Genomic DNA, 6141 nt, shown 5'->3' with positions numbered 1-6141 from the left:
TAGCAAGCGATTCTGTGCGTCACATTGGCTCTAATATATTTTTTTAATTAATAATCTCGCAACTAGCCTTTGTGGCGTTCTCTTTCGACTCTCGGGCTCTTGCGAAATCCTACTGTGAAATTAAACTAGCTTCAAGTTGCTTCAATTTCTTGCAACGTATCTTCCCTGTAATCTTGTCGTACATGTCAGAGTGTCTTGTTTGGTAATATCGCCTCACATTGAACTCTTTAAAAACAGTGACTGTCTCTTTGCAAATGAGGCGGGCACAGTTATTGTGTATTTTAGTGAAGAAATAGTCCAATTTCCACCTATCCTTGAAGCGTTGGCCAACACAGTCAACTTTCTTTTTTATGTTGATTTTCGCCATTTTAGAAAATTGGAATGGTCACACGGGGTAATGTTGCTTAGAGTGCTGCTGCCTTTTAGTGGGTAAATTAGGAGCAGCATTTAGTGTGTAAGCTACTTCATATGCTGGTAGCAGTACTTCTGACCAATTTATTATGTCTGTGTGCGGGCCAGACGTTATTGATTTTATGACAGAGGCGGGGGGCCGGATGAAATTTAACCACGGCCGCATTTGGCCCCCGGGCCGGACTTTGGACATGTCTGGCTTGGAGAGAGACGGGTGCTGCATAACTTCAAATGTTGCTCACACGACACAACATACACACAACATAATCATAATTTACTGTGTACATAAAAAAATTATGTATATTTTTTGATGCCGCAAGCTACCCACTCTAGCGTTACGATAGACTGGTCGACCGCGATCGACATAATGAGCACCCCTGATTCTTCATATTCAATTAATTAGGTTGATATTTGTGAAAAAGGTAGCCCTTACCCCCATTCAACCAATATGCTTGGTTTCATTAATCCCATCCAGTGGCGCCCCCAGGGGGTGGCCAGGGGTGGCCACGGCCACCCCTATAAATTGGTTGGCCACCCCACTGGCCACCCTGCTTGCCAGTATATCGTTAGATTGTTGTAGCATCAGTTATGCATTTCATCCCAAATGAATGCATTTATTTTGTTTGGTTAAATGTCGGCCTTTCACATTTTTCGCTTTAACGGGCGGTAATTAATTTTAAAAAATTAATCACGTGAAAATTTCGCAATCAACGCATTCGCGGTACGCCTCATACACGCATTGCCGCAAACAGCCTACAATGGCGCCGTTTTACTTGTATACAGAGATAAGAGGCAGTGTCAAGTGAGTGGAGTAGATATAAGCATTCATTGAGACCGTGCTTTTAATTGGCAAAAGCATCGTCAACTCTCTCCCACAGCAACTATAAATATTGTGGGAAGCGACGTGGGGAAGAATGACAGGAGTTGATCTTTTTCTTAATACCCTGTTGTGTACCCAACGCAGAGAAGATATAGCATTTGCAGCCACCACACACAGTCATGGTTGCACCACTTCCCATCATGCATTTGGGCAGAACAGTTACGTCGCTACAGTATCATTTACTGAAAGCTCAACAAATACACTAGATGGCAATATTTAGTCACAATATACAAACTCATATTTTTGTAAGTCTTTCTATCCGTGCATCCCTTTCACAGAAAGAATGTTAATAATGTTAATGCCATCTTGTGGATTTATTGTTATAATAAACAAATACAGTACAGTACATATGTACAGTATGTTGAATATATATATCCGTCTTGTCTTATCTTTCCTTTCCAACAATAATTTACAGAAAAATATGGCATATTTTAGAGATGGCTTGAACTGCGATTAATTACGATTAATTTTTAAGCTGTGATTAACTCGATTAAAATTTTAATCGTTTGACAGCCCAAGTTAAATGTACACCTTATGCTTAATATACTGTATACATAACACAATAAAACAGAATTGTTGTAGAACTCAAAATGTTGACTGGACAGTTATGGACTATGCACATTAAATCATTAGTAACATCAAATATTACACAATACACCAAAGTATATCAGTAGCTGTGTCCTTAAGTCTTTCTGATAGTTTCCCCCTGACCTTTTTACTGCAATAATAATATCATGAAAACCCGAAATTATGGCTTTTAGTTTTGGCCACCCCAAGATTTTAAGTGGCCCCATCTGGCCACCCCTATGAAAAATTTCTGGAGGCGCCACTGATCCCATCCTTAGCAAAAAGTGTACATGCAGATTATGCTGTTATATCGTCCCTACCAATGTTGAGTCTACGCAAGGGCCCGACACAATGTATATTTGATTGCTTCAGATCTGTTTTTGTTCATGTACTGTATTCCCGAGTATGAAAATTTGTAACATATTTCTGTCAACAGGTGGCACTGTGTTGCTAGTGGTTGTCATCACTCCGCTTCCTGTTTGTTCCTCGTCTGGCCTCTGAGTAGCGCTGTTTCTCCCCAATAATCCAAGCACAGGACTCGGCTCTACTTCTTGGGTCCGTTCTGCTCGGCTCTGCTGCTAAACGTAATCCTCGGTCGGATTCCCTCTCCGTGTGTCACTACTATCATGGTCCTCGCTTGGGAGAAAAAAAGACGGCTGGACCGCGTCATACAAGCGTTTTTTAAAAGCCCAAACACCACGATACCGGGCGCCATCGCTACTCCAATGTAAAATAAAAAAGCTAAGGCTAAGAAGCAGCAGAAAAGAAGACGAAAGAAGTTGGCGTTTTTATCCACCACGCGAGGAGGGAAAGACGGCGACGTCCGGCCCGAGAAGAAGATCCGAGGTCGGGGACTCCGGTCGGAGCGGCGCTCATCGGTTCTGGTGAGTGTTTTTTTTTTTTTTTTTTTTTTAAACGTCGCTGGCGAAATCAAAACAGTGCACCCTCCGTTGGCGACTCGCAACCATGCGGAAAATGTGTTTACTCTTTCACTATTTGTGGACAGAATACCGCCGTTTTGTCTCTCTTCACCGGTCAGTGGCCACATTCAAAACGAACGGGGCACCAGGTTGCCTGCAAGATTCACCACATTAGTAAGGATTCGGTGGTTCCCCAACACATTTTACATCATAAAATACACCTACAATTCAGTACACGGTTAACTGCCATTTATTATCATTTTTATGCTTGTCACTATACGTCGCCGGCAAAGACATGATCTCAGGATGCACTGATGCTGCCACTTTTTACACATTCAAATACTGACAATTAATCAAATATTTTTGAAAAAAAAAAATCTTAACATGGCATTGGTCTCACCTACAGATACAACAAATTTAACAACAGCAGCAAATTATCATTACTGACATTTAAACATTCAACCCCATGTTTATCTGCCACAAATCACTTAAATGTATCCAGTAACACAAGTTATTTTAGTTATGTTCTATCTCAGTATAAACTAGGGTGACCATATTTTGATTTCCAAAGAAGAGGACACTCAGCCCGGCCTCAAGATACTTGAATTTTACTCGAAGTTCACTGAAAGATGCCTATATTACTTTAATATATTTAAAGTGTGCCCCTCACTCTGGATTGAAAAATGCAGTTTGGAAAAAAAACAAATAATGACTTTAAAAAAAAAAAAAAAAAAAAAAAATATATATATATATATACATATATATATATATATATATATATATATATATATATATATATATGTATAATGCAGACCCATAGAAATGTAGTCCAGTCAATACATACACACAGTAGGCTATGTGCCAACTAAACATTTTTATAAATTACTGTCACGACAATTGTCCTTGACAAATTGTTATTCCCATTCAATTGATATTCTCATTCAATGTTCTAGATTGCACACAAACAAAAACCGAAATAAACTGACAAACTATTCTACCAGCATGTTTCCAAACGTAGCAGTTCAAAACTACGTTTCTCATAATGCCTAGCGCGGTCTAGCTTACTGATAGCTAACTGAGGCAAAAATCATGCTCTGCTATAAAAGTTTATAATCATCGGCAGCGCAACGATGAGACACCAAACGGGATTTTACAGTCAAAGCTCCGACAGAAGTCTACAGTTGCCATTATATATGTATTTATCGTAAAATAAACTTCAGGCGTTGTGGCCAAATAGTCAACCCAGTAGAGGCGGTAATGCCTCATGATAGTCGTAAACTGCCAACAAAAACAAGAAGAACTACTCCTTCCCTCCCTACTACTACGAGCCATGTCATCACAGGCAGGCGCTGCCACCCAGTAGCCGGAGGGATTCCCTTCAAATTGGTCCCGTGAAAAATCATAAAACCGGACATTTTTATGAATTTATAAAACCCGCCCGGACGACGAGGATACTACGTGAAAGTAGGACTTGTCTGGGCAAAAGAGGACGTTTGGTCACCCTAGTATAAACACTAGTGGGCACCAGCTAAAAGAAGAACATACCAGTCCTTCTGGAAAAAAATAGCATAATGTGATAAAGTTCATTATTTTCTGTAATGTACTGATAAACATTAAACTTTTATATTTTTTAGATTCATTACACACAACTGAAGTAGTTCAAGCCTTTTATTGTTTTAATATTGATGATTTTGGCAAAAAAGAAAAAACAAAAATCCCTATCTAAAAAAATTAGCATATCATGAAAAGTTACTATAAAGAAGCTACTAACCTAATCATCTGCATCAACAAATTAACTCAAAACCCCTGCGAAAGATTCCTGAGGCTTTTAAAAACTCCCGGCCTGGTTCATTACTCAAAACCGCAATCATGGGGAAGACTTCCGACCTGACTGCTGTCCAGAAGGCTGTCATTGATACCCTCAAGTAAGAGGCTAAGACACAGAAAGATATTTCTGAGCGAATACACTGTACCCAGAGTGCTGTAACAAGGAACCTCAGTGGGAAGTCTGTGGGACGGAAAAAGTGTGGCAGGAAATGCTGCACAACCACAAAAGGTGACCGCACCCTGAGAAAGATTGTGGAGAAGGGCCGATTCCAGTCCTTGGGGGACCTGCAGAAACAGTGGACTGAGTCTGGAGCATAAACCTCCAGAGCCACCGTGCACAGACGTGTGCTGGAAATGGGCTACAGGTGCCGCATTCCCCAGGTCAAGCCACTTTTGAACCTGAAACAGCAGCAGAAGAGCCTGACCTGGGCCACAGAGAAGCAGCACTGGACTGTTGCTCAGTGGTCCAAAGTACTTCTTTCAAATGAAAGCAAATTTTGCATGTCATTCGGAAATCAAGGTGCCAGGGTTTGGAGGAAGACTGGGGAGAAGGAAATGCCAAAATACCTGAAGTCCAGTGTCAAGTACCCACAGTCAGTGATGGTCTGGGCGGGTGCCATGTCAGCAGCTGGTGTTGGTCTACTGTGTTTTATCAAGGGCAGGGTCAATGCAGCTAGCTATCATGAGATTTTGGAGCTCATCATGCTTCCATCTGCTGAAAAGCTTTATGGAGATGAAGATTTTATTTTTCAGCACGACCTGGCACCTGCTCACAGTGCCAAAACCACTGGTAAATGGTTTACTGACCATGGCATTACTGTGCTCAATTTGCTTGCCAACTCTCCTGACCTGAACCCCATAGAGAATATGTGGGATATTGTGAAGAGGAAGTTGAGAGACAGCAGACCCAACACTGGATGAGCTTAAGGCCGCTATCGAAGCATCCTGGGCCTCCATAACACCTCAGCAGTGCCACAGGCTGATTGCCTCCATGCCACGCCGCATTGAAGCAGTCATTTTTGCAAAAGGATTCCCAACCAAGTATTGATTGCACAGCTGATATAATTAATTGAAGGTTGACTTTTTTTGTATTAAAAAACACTTTTTTGTATTGGTCGGATGAAATATGCTAATTTTTTTGAGATAAAGATTTTTGTTTTTTCTTGACTTTTGCCCAAATCATCAATATTAAAACTAGTGTTGCACCGATACCATTTTTTGGCCCTGATACCGATATCTGGCTGTGCAGTATCGGCCGATACCGATACCATACCGATACCACCCCGTTTATATATATATATTTTAAATTTAAAATCCCCCCCCCATACAGCTACATAATTGGATGTGAAATCATTGCTATCAAGGCTTTGTCAGGCTGTTGCTTACCTTTGCAAAATAGGAAAAAGACTAGTACAAAGTATAATACTAGCCCAACAGTAAGAAAGTAAAAATGAATTCAAAATAATAAACTCTGAATGAACTGAGTAAACTTTTTTAAACCTCTCAAAGGCCAAACAGTGCAACTTTCATGAAGTT

The 6141-nt window shown here is 40.6% G+C and overlaps 1 protein-coding gene across 1 annotated transcript in view; it reads left to right on the top strand.

The window, feature by feature from the left end:
- The first annotated feature begins 2381 nt into the window (after positions 1–2381).
- LOC130916790 (cyclin-dependent kinase 17-like) overlaps positions 2382–6141 on the top strand; it is a 94472-nt gene continuing 90712 nt past the window's right edge. Inside the window, exon 1 of the mRNA XM_057837766.1 lies at positions 2382–2742. The gene's annotated coding sequence lies outside the window, so the exon portion shown is untranslated. The remainder of the gene's footprint in view (positions 2743–6141) is intronic.

The sequence above is a fragment of the Corythoichthys intestinalis genome, chromosome 5 (genome assembly GCF_030265065.1).
Source record: "Corythoichthys intestinalis isolate RoL2023-P3 chromosome 5, ASM3026506v1, whole genome shotgun sequence".
Taxonomy (NCBI): Eukaryota; Metazoa; Chordata; class Actinopteri; order Syngnathiformes; family Syngnathidae; genus Corythoichthys; species Corythoichthys intestinalis.
This window is presented reverse-complemented; position numbering and strand designations above follow the sequence as displayed.